Here is a 19,820-nt window from a genome sequence, read left to right on the forward strand (position 1 = left end):
AGAAAGAAAGAAAGAAAGAAAGAAAGAAAGAAAGAAAGAAAGAACAGACATTTTTTTGTTATAACATAACTCTCAGAACACTAATGCTTTTTTCACCTTATTACTAAGCTTTTTTAAAGTTTAAAGTTTTTAACTTTACTTGTTAGGTTTGTTTTACTTAATTTCCACTAGGTTGCATTTCCGACACAATAGACGTTAGATTAATGGTGGTTTTCTATGAAACACAATTTTTTACAGAGATACACCTTGTAAACCATGAAGACCACATTTAACCCCACAAAATGTTTTCGCTTGCTGCAAAGGGGTATTTATGTTCAGGTGGCCAAAAATTGTAATTTGGACAATTACAGGGTTAAAGAATTAATAAACAACTTCACAAAAAAACATTTTATACTGCATTCATATGGACAGTAATTATCATCTTAGGGTGGGCTGTGGTGCTAACAAGTAAAATCTTGTGACCATTTTCCAGTTCACTGTTCATGCTAGTAATGTGGGCTTGAACAACATAGAGATAAACTTTTTATTACTCTAGCTTGTGTTTGAGAAAGGCAGTGATTTGAAAAATGTGTTAAAACCAGGCATAACAAATCACTTTAACTAAAATATCTTTCAGCTACAGTGGGGGAAATGTTTAAGCATGTTTACCTAGCAGCAGGCAGATCCTTAGGGTAGAATAGTTTACTGAAATCTTCCTGAGTTTGAGTTTGCATGTCACTCTGCATGCCTGGGTTCTCTCTGGGTACTCTGGCCTCCTGTCAGAGACAAGATCATGCATGTTTAGTTAATGGATCTCTTGAAACTACTTATCAGATTGTTTGTGTTCAAGAACAACTGTGTGTCTCAGTGTTGCCCTACTTTAAGCACAGAGGAACTGTCCAAGGTGTACAGTAACTCGCCTCCTGCCAAATCAGTCATCATCTTTTTCGGTTTGGCTCTTTTCCTGGAGACACAGTCAATAGAATAAATGTTTTCTGGACAAATAATAAAAAATAATAATAATTAAATGTCATCAAAAAAATATAAATCTAACTCACCTTTTCAAGTTTCACCGCCACTCCAAAGGTATGGGGTCTGAATGCAGGAGCAGAATAGTCATCAAGAGTGGGTGCAAGGACAGTAGAGGTGAACTATCCTCTTGGGGAATTTCTCAGAGGTAAATGAAGAGGGCCTGTGTTACTTAAATATAGAGGTCAGAGCTTAGCATGCAGGTGAATGCTTTGTGGAAGGATGTGCTAAGCCAAGCCTTATCAGTGGAAGATATGGTAAAGTGTGAGTCTCAGTATTAGATCCATTTTCAGGCACTGATTCAAGATCATAAAACAACTCATACTCACTGTGGTGTGTTCATCTAAATACAGAGGAGGACCTTTATCTCAGAAGAAAAACATTACAATACCTCAAGTAGGTGCTCCTTGTGAGGGTCTGTGTGTGTACAGGGAGTGTTTTAATGAAATTCACTATTGATCCCAGCAAAATAGACTTTATACATCATTCATGCTCTCTATCAATCACACCCTTCGAAATTTTCCAAAGCAGTTTGTTTTAAAGGAGCAGACAGTGGGGAAAACAAGAACAAAAAAAGCAGAGCAATAATTACTTTGAAGAAATTGTCCTAAAGTATTTCATTCAGGCTTTCTCTTCAAGGTGTAACAGGCCTATCTGTCAAAGACCATGTCCATCGAATGAACTGGTTAATTTGAAATTGATTAGGGTTCTTTCAGTGGTAAAAAGAATTGCAGGGATGAAATCCTTATTGGTAAGTGTAATATATTTAAAACAGGACAGTCATTTCTCATCTACACACATCTTGATTTATAAACTTCATGTTTTTGGTTAATGTAACTCAGTTGATACTTTATAGACACCTGATGATGCTTACTTACAATATAGGTAAAATTTAATTAATCCGTTCATTCATCTGTTTGACAATGTGTGTTTAAAAACCACTCCTTAGCATGACATCTGCACAGCTGAGAGTGTCATCCTCTTCTTTGTACGGTTTCTACTTGCTGGAAAAAATCCTATAGGGTGGGTACAGAAAAAAAAGCTAAGAAAATAAACACAGGACATGGTAACCTGACACAGGAAACCCATTGAATGCTGGGAGTGAGCAGTGAACCATACTTCCTGCAGGACAGCACAATGGTAACAGTGGCCCCAAATTCCTACAAGAGTCTGTAGTTGCAAGGACAAGGAAGGGCAGCCTGTGTCCTCCGTTCCACTGCTGATAAGAATGGAGATAGAAATGACATTTATGTTCCTCTTTCTGTTTTTTTTTAACAAAACATCCATACCCGGTCCTGTTTATACAATTCATTAAACATAAAAAAAAACATTTAAAAAGCGCAATAAGAGATATATATATAATATGACAAGTCAAAAGGGTCAAAATATTGGGCTCATACTGTTAGCAAAAAATAAAAAATAAAACACTTTAAATTCGGTAAGGATAATTAAAAATGATATAAAATAATTAAATGTTGCTGCTTTGTCTCTCTTTTTTATTTTAAGCCCCAAAATAAATTTGAACAAGCTCTAAGATCTAGTAGAAATTGGAAAATTGCCTTCAGTAAATCTGTCCCAACTAACAAGCACATGAAATTCTATACCTGCAGTTATTCACAGTCTGGAGCTTATCTAAAGCGGCCTTTGAGCAAAAGCCTGTAACAACCTTAACATATCACTCTTTAAACTGCTGTTATCTTGGAAAATGTAAGGATCACTCCAGTTTGAATAAGAAATTTAAGCTTAAATCTAACAGTATTGATCACTTATTAGTCTGAAAATTAGACTGTCTTCCTTTAACGGGATGCTTAAACAAAATGTCATACAGTATACAACACAATGTTTGTTTGTTTTTGTTTTTTGCAGTTTTTTGCTTTTATCGAATCTAACTTAAAACTATTAATTAACATAACTATTATGTTTTCTATTTGAAGATTCAGAATTCCATCTTTTGAAAACAAAGTCTTAATCAAATTCTTGATGAAATTTTTATGTGGATAATCTATAATACCCTTCATAGTTTAACAGAAAACAACTCAAGTTATATGTGATTTTAAGACATCAACAACTGATATTATTGCATTCAGAAGTAACATTGTGATTGTGTTCTACCTGACTCAGATAATCATCTTCAGGATGCATATTTTCACAGGGAAAGATATTTTTCCACTACATATAATCCTAAAGGAGTATGTTATTCTTAAATATAGCAATAACAACTTTTTTAATTGAGTGTTTACATTAGAATCTGAGAGGGTTGGGTTCTTGAAAAAAATTGCGGAGTAATGTCTTGTATGCTCCCTCCCATCAACAGTCAATCATAAACAGGGTTCAAGTCTATTTTTGAACAAAACATTTAAATTTCTGAGCCAGATAGAAAGTCAAACTTGGGAAGAGTAAAGATGACCTTTCAAAATAAGAGAAAGGGCTGTCCAAATGCATTAATAGATCCAACACTTATGTAGTGTGGATCTATTAATGCATTTGGACAGCCCTTTCTCTACTATGGTACGATACAAAAGGAAAGTAGTTCCCTGTGTGAAAAAGAGTTAAGACAAAGAGTTGGTAACTTACAGCATAGGAAAAAGCTTCAAAGCTCAACAAGGCTGCTGGTTCAACCTTAACTGATTGTGCCAAAAATAATCCCTGGACAGAGTCTGGATCGACTATCCTTTTGATTCATAACATAGTAAATGCACTGAAAATGAAAATCACAATCTATGTTATCAGAATATAGATAAAGGTGGTCATGTCTTTAAATAAAAGTTTTTTTTTTTATTAATGGAGATTTTCTGTTGTATATTTTCCTCTTTGTCGATAGAATGTAAATTTATGTTATCTACTCGGTTTTTATATTATATTTCTGTACATGCCTTTAAAAAAGACAGTTTCATCAGAGTGAGCTTTTTATTATTTTATTGCATTATGTAAGTAGAATAGAAGTCCTAGGAGGTCAGTTTGTGTCTTTATATCTATATCAGTGATCAGTGTCTACTCGACCCCTGGTCCACCCTTCCTTCTCCTCCCTTTCACCCTTCCTTGATGACGTCTTCCAGTCTTTTCTACAAAAGAAAAAAAATAGAATCCTGTAAAAGTCTGTGATTCAAATGACACCACCATGTGGAACAAAGAAGTTTTAACCTCCAGAAATTCCCAGAGAGGCAAAATTGGGGACATCAAAATTAATACAAAGTGATGCTATTACTATTAAAACATTTTAATCGATTGTTATCGATGTTCCTCTAACACACCATCATGCTTACAACTGCACATCAAGACTGTTGTGAATTTCACTGCATATTAGCTTATTCTTTCTAAAAAAAAAACTGCCTTTGTTTTTTTAATTCTATTACTAACCAAAACACGCACTCTCTCACATAAAGTTAAAAAGTGGAAGTGGGACGTCTGGACTTCTTATCTGGGTGTTTTGTTGTTGACCCCACAGCCTGAGTGCGTATTCACAGCTAGTTCCTGCAGGCTTTCCCCAGCAGACCAAGTATGTGTGTTAGCTCACCCAAACCTATCTGTGGTATTGTCCATTCAGAATGATTATCACTGACCCACACGGCCTCCTGTCTCCGGGGCTCACATGTACCAGTACTTCCTTATAGGAAGGAAACGTTCGTTGCCTGTGAGCCGGTGTCACACAAATACACTTGAACTAAAAATGAAGGATTTTACTGAAAATGTTTTGAATTGCACAGGGAATCATAATTAGGTTGCTTTTTATCGTGGGAAATTCTTTATTCAAGTATTTTAATACAGCCTCTGCTATTTAGAGTTAATGTACCTTCTTGTTACATTTCTTTCACATACACATGTATGCTTCTGATAGGTCAGGGGGACTTCAACATAGAGAAGGATCATTAGTCTTAATCTGCAGTGATGATAGCATATCAGAGGCTGAAGGAATTGAGTGGGAGCAGGTGGTTGAGGCAGGGTTTGTTGAGAGGCACTAATCAGATGTGCAGCACTAGAAGTGAACAGAGCTCAGTGAAAAACGACACTCATTCCTTACATATTACCAACTAGCTTCCACCTGTATCCATGGATGGCAGGTTTGATGCCAGGCAAATGGCTCAATGAACGTCACCAATATTCTGTCTTCAACTTGGACCATACAAGGACGTGGAACTCCTTTGAGTCTGACTCTTTACACTCTATACTGTTTGAATGTATTCTTAGATTATTTAAACCACAGAGTATTTGGGTTTTTATTTTCGAGAAGAGATTAAAATAAGAGCCGATTTCAAATGGTAATTTAATACAAACAACAGGCATGAACTTGGATATGAATTTTTTTTTTATCATATCAGCTGTTTGATCACACATGAGTGCTTTTAATATCAGCCTTAGTAAATTTTGTTTTTTGGAATAAAGTAAAGAGGAGATTAAACATACAACATTTTCATGTACACGAGTGACCACCTAAAATGCCAAAACAGTGAGTAAAAAGTACTATTTTTATTCAATTGATCTTGAACCCCATTGAACCCTAGTTACAAATGTTTTCACCCGGTGTTAAATTATAAAAATCTGTTTAGAATACAAGTAACACTAAACCGGAGATGATTTAAATATTGACTCATTACCAGAGTTTGCATGAAGACTTTAAAGATATTTAATTTTGTCCATTTTCTGTAATGTTCATATAGTTTATGTAAAGGTAATAATATCCTTGCTGCACAGGGTAGAAATTCTAAAACAAATATGAAAATAAAGATCTACATTTTACTAAATTCAGATTAAGGGAAAAATCTGCTGTTGCTTGTTTTGTGTCTGGCCCCAGCAACCTGTCCCCATCAAAACACAAAAACGTCTGGACACCCAAGGGCAATTTAGAGACATGCAAACTATACAGTAATGTTTTTTTTTGGACTGTGGGAGGAATTCAGAGTACCCAGAGAAAAACAACTGAAATCCTATAGGCTTGGAATCAAACCTAGGATGTTCTTGCCTGCTACAAACTGAACTGTTACAGACCCATCCTGCAGGCAATACTTAGTTATGATATAGGGCAGTGAATGTGTTGCACACCTGGGGATAAGCTTTTATGGGTCAGTTTCCTCTTTGCTTTGTCTGCTGACAAAGTTAACATGATGAGGCTTCTACTAACCACCTGTTGGTGCTTCGGAAGTGGGAGGGGTATTCAACAGCCCTTGCTGCTATTTAAAGATAAAGGTTGTGTTCGATTTCAGAGGCTGTATCCTCCAAGGACCCAGGTCCTCGGAGGATGGGACCTGGACTGGGTCCTTCTAGGTCCATGAAAATAAGGAGTTTGACTATGGATTCAAACAGGTCCGGCCTTCTCTGGCTTTCAACCGTATGCTCTATCACCTAGCAACTGTCACAATTGACACACAAAGCAGGCAAAGAATGGTTACCGAACTTCTCACTACTGATCCGGATGCTAACAACATGTTCGAGAAGCTTCAGCAGCAGTACTGTTTTCACGAATATCAGATTTATAGTCCCCATTGCAGATAAAACCTTTTTGAATGTCATCAATCACTAAAGGATTCTGAACCAATGTGAATAGTAGTTTGAAGTCAGGTGTGATGAGCTTAGGTGTTGCCAGATCCTAGTAGCTCCATGATAGAGCTAAAAATGAAAGTTCCATAAAAGTTTAAAAAACAATCCACTGGACTTGGTTTCCAAGGTTTGAAGATGTTTCGCTCCCCATCCAGGAAGCTTTCTCAATTCAAAATGATTCAAAATGACATTTTGATTGTCATTGGAGGATAAATGGACCCTTTTTTTTTATCACAGGTTACTTCCTGTTAAAAGGGAGCTTTCCTCTCAACTGTTCCTACAAGCGTGCTTGGTGTAAGGGATTGCTGCTGAGTCAATGCAATCAGCTGGTTTTCTTTAGATAGAAAACTTCAAACCCATCTGACTGTAGGACCTGGTTGAATTGTCTCTGTAAAGTGCCTTGACATGTGTTTTGAATTGGAGCTAAATAAATAAAATAACCTGAATTAGATTAAAATGAAAATAGATTCATTTGGTCATCTACATATGAACATACAAATACAACTTTTTGAAATTAAAACAGCATCAGAATGAGAGAGAGAGTAATAAAGATGTATTGGACAGGTACTGGTTGCTGGTTTCAGTCACACAATGATGAGTATTATAAAAAATGCCGGTTAACTGGGAGTTCTCCAAGTTATCACAGGCTCAACAAGATGTTATAATAGAAAAACATCACTTTAATAAAATAGTTTCACCTGTCACATGTATATTAAATGGTCAAGAAAAATGGATCTTAAATGCCTTGAATTAGCAGTTCAGACCTGTGATGGCGTGGTCTTGCAAGGTTTTTGTGCAAAATGTCTCAGAAAAGAACAATCTTTTAAGACACACTGTTTGTTTTCTGTCATTTTGGTGCTTGTGCAACTTAGGCAATGATGAGCAAAATGAAAGGTATTACTCATTTTCCTCCAAAAATAATAGTCTTTCCACAGCTCTTGGTTTCAATCTGGTTGGAAGTTATGTTTCCAACCAATGTTTTGGTTAAAACAACCAGTCTAATGTGGTAGTGTTTTAACCTGATCTATATTAGTAAAAGTGCAAACCAATAGAAATTGGTCACTTTGACCAGACTACTGGTTAAGTACCGGTAGTAAAACTTTCAAAAGCAAAGGACAGGCCTCAAACCATTAATCATTGGATAGAAATGCAAACTAACAAAATTTCAGAAAGTAATAGTACTTAATTCTAATAATACAACTGAAACCAGTGGCTTGGTCAGTTTCTGATCATTACAATTTTTAATCTAACCTAAATTGCTTTAACTAACTAGATTGTTTTGTTTTTGTTTTTTTTGACCAATCTATTTTTTAGAGTATATGGAAACTCTTCCCAACTTACCTCAACTCTCCTACAAACTCTCACATCTTGATTAAATACTGGGGCTATTTAAATCTCTGTCAAAGTTTGCGGGATATCTGAACCACATCCCAAAGCATTCAAGTGGTATGGTGGTAGCGAGGTTTCGGACGTCATCTCTTTTGTCTCCTCCTCTACATGAAGCAAGCCTCAATATGTGCTTCGTAGAAACGGCCCTTCCACTACTCAACACAAGCCTTGAAGCCAATGGCGTAACAACAAGACAATAAGCAACATTTTCTGGGTGGTCCCCATATGAAGTACAACACGTGATGAAGGTTAAGGATACGGCAACAGTTCCATAAATCAGCCAAAAAGACACAGTTATGCAATTCTCAGTAGTATATGATCACACATCTCACCTGGAAAAATAGTGTCTGCACACCTTGAATGGAACCATTGGTGACAGCGCACCACCACATGTTACAGACATCCCAAGTTCCAAAAAATCATTTCAGGGAGATGTTTATTGAATATACTCAAATACATTGTTCTTTTAAGATCTTTATTGCGGTTTGAAACATATTATATGAGTGTATTTTTTACCAACTGTCTAATGAACTATACACAGCTATTAACATAGTAATTAAAAGTACCACTGTCTGCTTTGCTATTCGTGTCGTGTTTAAACGGCTCACCATCATGTTGAAATGTTTTGCGGTATAAATATGGTCCGGTGCAGTCAGTCACTTCAGGATCAGGTGGATTTTAGAGCAATTTTTCACACTAATACATCTGCAAAGAGACGTCCTATCCCATAATTGCGTAGGGGCCCTACCAGGTGTCAGTAATGGGGCCCCTAAGAGGTTGTGGGCCCGTAAGCAACTTCTGTATCTGCTTACCGATGTTTACGCCATTGCTCGAAGCTTCGGTTCATCTTGTAATGTCACTAAAAATGACTTAACCTCCTCATTATTAATATTTCAGCTCTGGGGAGGCCTGATAGCAAGCCATTATTAGATTCTGGTGGGTCGGATGAAGAGTACGTCTAGTTGTTCTAAAGAATGGGAGTTGGATACTACTGCTGTTGAGAATATTTTGTTGGCAAATCTTCAACCATATCCAAAGATGATAGTTTAATTGCCACAATCTACCATATTCTGATGGCCACTTGAACAATTCACAATGTCATCAAGCTTTGTTTTTTTTTTGCATGGTTAGGACTGTGTTCCAATGGCCTCTATTGTCATTCGATCTCAGTCCAGCGAGCACTTTTGGGATGTGATGCAATAGAGGATTTGGATTGTAGATGCACTGTCAATAAATCTACAGCAATCAGTAACTGGCACAAAACTGGGGGAATAATAATTCAGTAATCACACAGATCACCCATTTAACGTTAACTTCTTTCCAATTGGCCATACTTAAAGTTGTTTTTCTTTCTGACCCTTCCACTTTTAGCTACAATACATGGTCTTTTGCTCATTCATACATTGTGGTGTATAGTAATACTGTGCAGGTTGCTATAGCAACGCACTAGTCAGACGATCTCATTACTGGCCCTTAGACATTTCTTTCTCACTCTCTCTAAGGAATTACCACTTTTCATTATGATTGCCCTCCCTCTCTCTCTCCCCCAACTGCCCCTCCTTCTTTATCTCTGCCTCTCCCTTGCTCCCTTATTCTCCCCCCTCAAAGGTCAGATGTCCTCCATGGTGGGGAGAGAAGATATCTGTAAAAGCGTTGAGGTCTATTCAGGAACCCCCCCACCCCGCCACTGCACCCTCCAATCATTCAGTTCCTTTCTATAGCAGCAAAGAAAGGAAGGAGGAGAGAGAGGAGCCAGCGCTCTGCTGTTCTTTAGAGCACTTTTTAAAATCTGTTTCTTTTTTCTGCCTCTCTCTTTTCACTCCTCAAAGCTTTCTTTTGTGTGGAAAATAGCTCCTTGAACCTATGATGGAAAGTCTTCCAGAATCAATAGCCCCTGAAGTCATACGTACACATATATAGTAAGCACATGAATTGTATTATAGGGTATAAGCAGGTATGAACATACTCACATGCAACAGTAGTTGATAGTTTGTTAATGAATGCCAGAATCAAAAAAGTGTAAAATGACAACTGAATATGAAAATAATTCTGATTAAAAAGTAATAAAGTAATAGAATCTCCTTTTGTAAACTGTCTGTGAACAATGAACTCGGCTTTTATTGGAATCAATTCTTTTCCCATATTCTCTTTGACAAAACCCTCTATGTATTTCTCCAACAGAGGCAGACAGAGCTTCATTTGATCTTCACTGTATCTCAGTTTTTTTTTGTTCTTTCATTCCTCATCTGCCACAAAAGGACAGTGGACAGTTGGCAGATCCATATGCCCTATTGCTCCATCAGACATCGATCCGTATGGGGCTCTATTCAAGTGCATTGGTCGCACAATTGATCCTGGTCTCTTTGCTGCAGTAAACATTTTAACCCTGCCTGCCTCCATCCTGATCGATATCATTCTTTTAATAATGTATCTCATTGATCAGTTTGGGCCTGAGTAAATTGATCAATTATTTTAATCTTTTCTTTTTTACCTTTTTGGCAGTGTGATGTTGAAAGAGGGCCAAAATGGTTTGAATGTGTGGTTGCTACTTATGGAAGTAAATTATGCTCTAAAGATTCAATACCTGATACACTCTTCATATTGTGCACGGCTCTAACTTTAAGCAACTAGCAAAAGGTGTTAAGGGCTTTAACAACTGTACATCGACAACAAAAACGCAGACAATGCAATGTAAAAATTACAAAAATCCCTTATCTGACAATCTCTATATTGTGCATATCTGGGTCAGTTACAACACAGGAGACAAAGAGATAGGGTGGATAACAGCTAAACAGTGAGGACAGACTGTCCAGCCATTCAGGTATGGGCCGTATAGTTATGGAAGAGGATGAAAAGTGGCCCCTATCAATGATTATTAGTCTTATACGAAAGTATTATTTTAAAAGCACCTATATGCAAACATAGATGAAACAATTTTGTTAGGAGGTCACAAGAGAACCCAGATAAACATCTAAAGTGTACTTGGCCTCACTTGCCTCAATTAGGGTCAGAGTTCATTATTCATCATTAAGAAAGAGACTGGGTGAAAATACATAAGAGGAAGAGTAAAAATTATCTGTGACCAAAAAAGAAAGCAATAGCCCTTACATTTGATGAAATATAAATAAATAAATATCTGTGAAAATATTCTATGGATTGACAGATAAGAACAGAGAAGTTTTAAAGGTGCTTATCCTGTAACATATGTGGAAAGCTGACAGAGAATTTCTGTAAAAAAAATAGCAATACCGTAGAAGTATTGGAACATGGTATAACCAGATCAAGACTTACAGTTGGAGTTGATCAATTTAATCCAAAGTCTGTGCGTTTTGTGGTTCAAACAAATTCATAGAGGTATATTGTATAGACACTTTGGAAGTATATTTATGGGAAGGGTGTTTATTTTTATTTATCAAATGACTGATCAATTATTTTTCAACAAAAAAGCAAGACAAAAGTGACTATTTTAAGGTACGCAGAATATGAGTGATGAGTTCAAATTATTTCAGAGCTACGGACAGGTTAAATGATAACTAAAAACATTCAGAGCTTTCCAGATAGTAGACAAAAAGCAAGCAGTGAGCTGTAACCTTTGAGCTCTTTATGATTTTAACCATGACATTAAAAGTTGTCCAGATGTGAGCTGACTCAGCTTACTTAAGCTTAGTAGATGAATGTCCTGAATACTGTTACAGTGTCTTCATAGGTTTGCCTAAAAAGTCAATCAAACAGCTGCAGCTGATCCAAGATTCTGCTGCCTGTGATCTCACTAGAACTACGAAAGTAAAGCACATAACCCCAATTCTGAAGTCCTTCCACTGGCTTCTTGTATCTAAGAGAATAGACTTAAAAATCCTTCTGTTATTCTATAACTCACTGAATGGATCGCCACATCAAGACATAACAGATTTTTTTATTTTTTTTTTTTTATCAGTTTATCAACCTCTCAGACCCCTCAGGTCTTGTTCAAGCCTAGTCTTTCCACCCAGAACTAGAACCAAACATGGAGAAGCAGCCTTTAGTTCCTATGCTCCACTTATCTGGAACCATCTCCCAGAAGACTGTAAAAGTGCTGAAAGCCTGCGCTCTTTAAAGTTAAGTAAAAAACAAACAAAAAAAACATTTGTTTGACTGCCTTTGACTGTTGAAGTTAAACTGTTAACTGATGTATTACTAGTTTAAGGTTGTGGTCCAACTTTTTATTTGCTCTTCTACCTGCTGTCATCATGTTTTTATCTTTACTTGCTTTTATTGTACTTCTATTTTAATTTTATTTGACTGTTTTCATTTAAAGCTCTTTGTATTGTCTCTGTACTGAATTGTGCTATACAAACAACATTAACTTGCAGTAATATGATAGACACCGTACCAGATACTTGCAGGAGTTTACGGGGGCATTCAAGTCTGTTGGTATAAATTTGATTCTTTGCTGAAAAGAAAAAAAACAAAAACAACTCAGCAATAAATTAAGAAAGTATTAAAGTATTAATACGGCATTAAAAGGCAACCCTTTTGTATAATCTAAAGCCCAAAAGTGAAAACACGATGCCATATCAGCTACTTTATATGAAAGAGTGTACATCAATTTAGAAACTCAATATATTTCCGATGCAAATAACATTGTGGGGAAAAAAAGAAGAAAAAAAACCCAACCTAAAACATGGTATTTCTCTAGTCTTTCTGAAAGTATTTTAAAAGCTACCTGCTGACCCCAGGTGGCACAGCAGAGCAGTGGTTTGCACTTTCACCTCACTGGTAGAATAATACATCTTAAAATCAGAACTTGAGTGCTTCTACAGTATATCAGGTTTAGATGTTCTCCTGGTGCATTTCAAGGTTTTTATCATGTTCTCTTGCCCCTTTCCCAGGGGTGACTTTTAATTGCCATTAGGTTGTCTGTCTCTTTCTTGGCTCTGTGATGGGCTGACAACCTCCTTTTCTAATATAATGTTAATGTCTAACGTTAGAGTCTGATGAACATGCACTTGGTAACCGGAAGCATCTGTTTTAGTATCAGCTTAAAATTCATATGTGGATATATTGTTATAAAAGATTGAGATTTTTTTTAAAGCAAGTCTAAAATAATTATAGTTTGCATTTTTGTCTAGTTGTTCCTGTTTAATAGGTTTATTTTTTTTTTAATATATATATAAATTGCTTGAAGTACAGTTGAAGCAATGTATGACTCTAATTTGTTTATCTTCATATAATCTTTATCTTTTATTATTTTCATCAGATTTAAGATATTTCTGGGTTTTGTGTAACTGGACAACAGCAACTTTGTTTCCCTTCAATGCAGTTACAAGATCTGTTTACAAGCACATTTGTCAAAACCTACAACCTAACACATTCTTTAAATGTTTTGGTTTATAGAGCAGTTCTCTTTGTGCTGATCAGACTGCATATAGCCACCTTTCAGCCTGTGATGACTTCAAGGGCATTGGTTATCAGGATTTGTGGGGTAAACACACTCCACCTTCTGCATTTCATTAGTGGTCCTAATTATCCTCAGTCACCACTGGTTTGCTGGTGTGCTATGTGTGGGTGTGCTCCTAATTTCACTGACAACAAACAAAGGTGTACGAGTACACACTCTCATTTATTCTTAGCACAGGCACAAACATACATTGAATGCCCAGGCATTAAATGCTAAAACGGTGGATCGATAACCAACTTGGGTCCCTGACTTCATGGATGAGAGCAGAAAAGGTGTCTGAAATCTAAACAGGTTTTAAAGGCAAGAGATAACAGGGAGAGGCTAAAGTCTTTGTTAGATTAACCTTGCTGAAATGTATCTTCTGCAGCAGAAAGAATGGCCTGACCCTTCAAGAAAACTGTAAGGAACATTTACAGTGCCTTGTGAAGCGATTGGTAATATATATATTTACCAATATGGGGGAATGGCGCTAAAAGCCATGAAATTATATGATTTTATCTAACTTTATTAAACAATGGCTTTGTTCTCTCCACTATTGCAGAAAGGCCTGGTTTAGTGAAGCACAAAGCTGGTAGACACACCAGAATGATGTATCTATGCAGCTCCTCCAGAGTTAGGATACATTTTTTGTCTCCTCTGAACAAAACACTTTCTCCCACACATTATCTGAGTACCCTCCATAGCCTGTGACAAACAAAAGAGGAATTCCTTTTATTTATATCGACAGTGTTAGGAATCCAGTCTGTGTGGGTTGTGTTTTTGTGTTTTTCCCCCTGCACCACCAGGTGGCGCCCTGTTCTCGTTGGTCCTCCAACACACCTGCGGCTGGTTGGCTCATTATTGAGGACTTCTTAAGCGGTGGACTGCCACTACTTCGACGCCAGAGTGTTTGCCAGTTTTGCATACTCTAGCCAAGCTGAGTTTAGCTGAGTCTAACTGAGTTTTTGTTTCTCTGAGTCTAACGTTACTTCTGTCTTTTGCCTTTTGGCAGGAAGTCATCCTGCATTGGGATGTTTGGCCTTCTCCCCCTGGAAGGATCGTTTGTGCTTCACACTGAGCAGGGGATTAATCTCCACACGTCCCGTTCAAGTTCTCCAGGAAATCTAAGTGGCAGTCCGCTCCATTGCTCATCAAGAACTAACCAAACCAAAAAACTTGTCCGCCCTCCAACGAGCCCCTCAATCTCTGGAAAAACCCACACCGACTGGATTCAGGAAAGAAACCTTTCTCCGCAATTGTGAGTCCCGTTTATCTCTGTGTTTGCAAGATGTCGTTCAAAGTTCCCACGGACCCTGAACTAACCCTTTGTGAACTTCTCTTCTCACTTCCAGTTCCAGTTCACCAGCTCTCTGAGTTCTCCCAAATCCAACCCTTTGAACTCCACAATAAACCTGTTAAACTTTTCTCTGGTTTCTCTGAATGGTTTTCTGTGTGTGGGTCAGATCTCTTAAATACATCATGACAGACAGCTTTCTTTTTCTGACTCTACTGTCAGTTTGTTTTAATAGAAATGGAAGAATGGCAATTTGTTCTGTGATATTTTGAAAACTTAGGGTATTGCTTTTCAACCAGAAACCTGTTTGTTAGTTGATGTATAATCATTATTGTCTAACAAACCCCTGAGAACTTCACTGAATGCATTTATGTTTCATTTGTGAATTAATTACACGCAGCAAAATCACAAAGGATATCAGAGTAAAACTTTACACATCAAAAACACCATTTTCCTCCCACTTCAAAATGACATACTATACTGAATTGGTTTATCATGTAACCAGAATTGAAGAGTGTGTATAATGTGGCTGTTTAAATGGTAACACAAGAGAAGATTACTCTCTGATACCAATGAAATAAACAGATTTTTTTTAATGTTTATGTTCTTGTCAGGCTTTTCTGTTTGTTTTTTCTCCCAGTAAGTCGAGACCTGGATCCTCTTTATTGTAGTGAGAATCACAGACACTCTGTGATTCTGCGTGCTAATAAAAGTAATCTTTACCAGCTTTGAGTTTACATTTTATATATAACAGGAGTCCACATCACTTTGGACCCCCTTTACCCACTGCTGTCTTCTACCTGCTTTCCTCCTAAAATGCTCAGATGAATATCTGTCACTGGTTTTTGATGCTTTGCAATGTTGCTTGCTCTTCCAGAACACAGGTGTAAAGTATAAGCTGAGCATGCCTTTTCACGCTGTTGTCACGCATCATCCCAACGGATGCACTTGAATTCCCAGACCATAAGAAGTGTTTGACAGCTGTAATGGACTTTTATTGAAGAAATTAGACAAAGTAAAAGACATGGAAACATGATTTCATATAAGTACCCTTCAAAATCTGACACACCTGCTCCTTTACAATAAATAAGTCTGTGCCTATACTCAAGAGCAGTTTTTTTTCTTTTTTACATATTTCCCTTTTTTTCATCTTATGGTTACACATTTCATTTAATTTAATTCAATGCATGTCCGAAGCTACAAAACTAAACTGAAAATATAAAAAATGAAATATAAATATAAAAAATGCGTCGTGTAGTATCTCTAATTCTGATACAGTACCTCTGAACAAAAATATCAACTGATTACCTTTAGAAGTTACCTAATTAGTAAATGGGATCCATGTACAGTTTAACTGAAGTATTAATTTGCTGTTTTTTGAAGACCTCAGAGGGTTGTTGGAGAACACTAGTAAACAAACAGCTTCATGAAGAGCAAGGATTTCAGCAAAGATGTGTGGAAGTTTGAAGTCAGGTTATAAACTAAATCTTGCAAACTTTATGGCATTTCAGTAATTAGTGTTCAGTCCATCATCTAAAAATGGGAAGAACATAACACAGCTGCAAACCTACCAAAACTTGGCCGTTGATTTTAACTGACAGGCGTGACACAAGGAGAGCATTATACAAAGAAGCAGCCAAAGGATCCAGGGTAACTCTGGAGGACCTGCAGAGAGGATAATGTAAGACAGGACTTTTAGTTGTGCATGTGGCAAATCATTTATGGAAAAGTGGCAAGGAAAATAAAACCACTGGTGGGAGAAAATCATTATAATACTCTTTGCAACAAGCCATGTAAGGGAAACAGGCCAGAAAGCTACATTTCATAATTTAAAATCTTTACTAAGTGCAAAACCAGATTTCTCACAAAAATATCCCACATTACATCGACCTGAACACACCGTCCTGTCAATAAATAAATATCAGTAGAAGAAACTAAAATCTAATCCAATCGACAATTTTAGGAATATTATTATAATTGTTTTTAAAGGTCTTCCTCTTTTTCGCTTCCCAAATGTGTGTTTTTGAATATCATAAATCTCCTATATGATATATTAAGTTTGTGGTTATAATGTGTCAAAATGAAAAAGTCCAGTAATATATCAAGACAATATTTATTGCTGAAAAGTAATATTACTATTGCCATTTTTACAACAGGCTATTCCCCGTTTAGTATTTGTGCAAGTGCAAAGAAGACAGCTGGCCTCAGTGTGGATCTCAGAGAGTTTTGTGTCTACCCACAGAGAAAGTGCTAATTGTAAAGGATGTGGCAGGTTAAGATAAGGTTATCTTTACACAGCAAAATGTCTGAGAAAGAAGGCTAGAGTTTGCAGACGGAATTAGATTGATTAGAAGAACCAAATTTGGGCTGCTTCCAGATAGCCATTGCTGAGCCTCATCCCTTTCCCTTGGCCTGGCTATGCTTTCGTCGTAACCCTCCGCCTCTGCTCTCCCTCCCTGACACGCCTGCTGTGCAGCAGGACAGTTGATAGTGCCACAGGCTGTCAATCAGGCACCAACTGACTGGACACTGCTAGGCTGAGATAGTCCGAAAGAGCATTTCTTTGACAGTCGAAAAAAAGGTCTACTATGTATGCACCATTGCAGGAGAGTCCCCATCTTCCCTTAAAATGCAGCCGCCAGAAGAGACGCTAATAACTCTAAAAGTCTAATTTGAGTTACCAGAGTGAATTTATGGACACCATATTTTCTTTTTTATTTACTTCCACTTCCCTCTTTGTCCAGTTTGTATGAATTGGGAGTAAACTGGCTTTAAAGAATGTTATAGAAAAGCAATCTTTCAGACTGCATTCAGGTTGTGAAAAACCAATGAGAGCCGCCCCCTCCCACCTAAAAAAAAAAAAAACTCAATTCCTGCCATCAGAATCCTCCATTAGCCAAGCATTAGAAACAAATTAACTCTTCGCAGTTGAATGGCTTGTCAGAGGAAGTGTGGGAAAATCCTCTATTAGGCAGGAGTTAAGTGCCTATTGGAAAGCTGGAGATGGAATCCTGCCTAATAAAGGAACAGTCAACCACTGGAACACCAGCTGAATGGAGGAAAAGAAGTGCTAATTAAGAGAACAAAGTGTTGTCTTACATGCTCTGCCGTTAATGTGAGTTTTAGGGCTCATCTCGCTGCCATCGACGGACATCCTGGAGATGATAGTTTGTGTGTGACTGCATGTGGGCTGTCAGAAATGAGGAAAAAAATGTTTACTTTGGTAGTGATGACAGTATGTAAACAGATAAATAATGAATATTCTCTGCTCCCAAAAGACCACTCTTTTTTTAAAGACTGAAGTCAAGTCTCTGAGTTTGACATGTCGTAAGCTGCGTAGTGAACACGCTCCACTGAAACTATTTAGGGCGTCGTATCTCATGTGAGTCGGGCCAACTCAAACCACAGCTCTTTTCTGCCTAAGGAAAAAAAAAACTTGAAAAAAAACTGAGAGCTTTCCAGTTTTCAAGCTGTGAAAAAAAGAGAGAGGAGAGGATTTCGAAACATCGTCATGGACCGAACCGGGCGGAGACTCAAAATAAACTCTAGTGGGCTTGGCTGAGTGCGGGCTCTCCTCTCTCTGTTTATCTTACTGAGAGTGAGCATGGGAGCCCAGTGATGAAATCAAAAAAAGGGAGGAAAAAATTAAACACAGTTAAACAGGCCAGTGTATTTGGTTTGAGTTGCCATGGTGACAGAGTGCATGGATGCAGATAAACAGCGCGTTGAGTACTCAGGCAGGAATGCAGCCCTTCTGCCTGCGGTTTGGAGCGGAGGTTAACACTTCTCTTTCCCAACAGCTTTACCACTCATAAACATATGGGAATGAGAGAGGTGCACCGGGGAGATTGCATTTTAATTGTGTCCATGCATGGATTGCAGGATATGTAGGGACATTTGGGAATATGTAGGGGGAAAAAAAGAAGCAAGTGTGGCTCTTGATTCCAAGACACACACTGATTCAATGTTTTAACTCAAAACGAAGGGAGACGAAATAAATACAAGATCAAATTTAAAAAGACCAGGGAATTACAAATAAATGTTAGACCGCTAGATAGGATATTATGGAAGGTACTCTGTAGAAGACCAACTAGAAATGAAAGGGAATGATCCTCAGGTGGTGTAACCTGCACAATGCTCGCTAAGGGATGGGTTAAATTCAAAGGGCAGATTTTATTCTGATGTACAATTGCAATGATAACTAAAGGGATAATTATTAATTATTAAACCATAGAAGGTTAACCTGACAAAAGCTGCACACTGTTTTGAGACAATTCCCAAGAGACTTGGGAAAGCGTAGAAATGTTACATTTTCAATGACACTACACAACTGACAGGCAGGTTGATGGAGCTGGAGGTCTTAGCCTGTTTACATTTACCACTGTAACATAGATAATGCTTAGTTGAGTTAAAGAGCAAAATATTCTATATAAAGATGCATCAATATCAAAATCTGAGCTTATATCTAATATTGATATTGCCATTATTATTAACATTTTCCCCAATACCATATGTAATATATTTATTGAATTATTGGATAAAACTGTTTCTCTGCTTGATTCAAAAGCTATGATTAATGATTACCGCCACCTGACCAAATAGATACCACATGGCCGATCCCCTCCCATCTATGAGCTGAAACAGAAAAAATAAACTTCATGGAAATGTATATCCATTATTGATATTGGCCCAATTTTCAATGATTTGGTGATACAGATATGCTAGAAATGACCAACCAATATTATTACTATCAATATATCATACATCCTTAGTTTTTAGGGTGTGATATGTTAGTTTATAAGACAACACTGATGGGAGGAATCAAGTTAAACTAACACCTGTTGGTTCCAGAATATAATTTCAGCTTCGCCAAGGTTTTGTTGTCAGTTTGTTGGTTGGAAAGATTATGGAAAATGTAGGGATAGAGGGAAAACTGTGGAAAGATGGATTGCTCTGAAATTATTCCCATAGGTGAGTCTTAGAACCCGTCTCGTCTGTTCCTGTTTGGTTGTGATACCACCCTGGAGTGAAATATCAACTGTGCTGCTGCCACCAACACCTTTGTTTATAGATGTTGGAGATCGGCCTGTTTGTCAGAGTAGTTCTGTTTCTCTGACCGTGACTGGCTCGATTATTTACCAGGTGAAACTGGCCCAAGAATTTACTAAGTCAAGGCCTAGT

The 19,820-nt window shown here is 37.4% G+C and overlaps 1 long non-coding RNA gene across 1 annotated transcript; it reads right to left on the bottom strand.

Moving 5' to 3' along the window:
- Positions 1 to 4,004: 4,004 nt before the first annotated feature.
- Positions 4,005 to 17,867, bottom strand: LOC107082302. The gene is made up of 3 exons (XR_001481131.1): positions 17,739 to 17,867; positions 16,211 to 16,304; positions 4,005 to 4,070 (listed from the first exon to the last, which is right to left on the bottom strand). It is a non-coding gene; the product is annotated as an uncharacterized LOC107082302 (long non-coding RNA).
- Between the last annotated feature and the right edge of the window lie 1,953 nt (positions 17,868 to 19,820).

The sequence above is a fragment of the Cyprinodon variegatus genome, unplaced genomic scaffold (genome assembly GCF_000732505.1).
Source record: "Cyprinodon variegatus isolate N-32 unplaced genomic scaffold, C_variegatus-1.0 Scaffold49, whole genome shotgun sequence".
NCBI classification, from domain to species: Eukaryota; Metazoa; Chordata; class Actinopteri; order Cyprinodontiformes; family Cyprinodontidae; genus Cyprinodon; species Cyprinodon variegatus.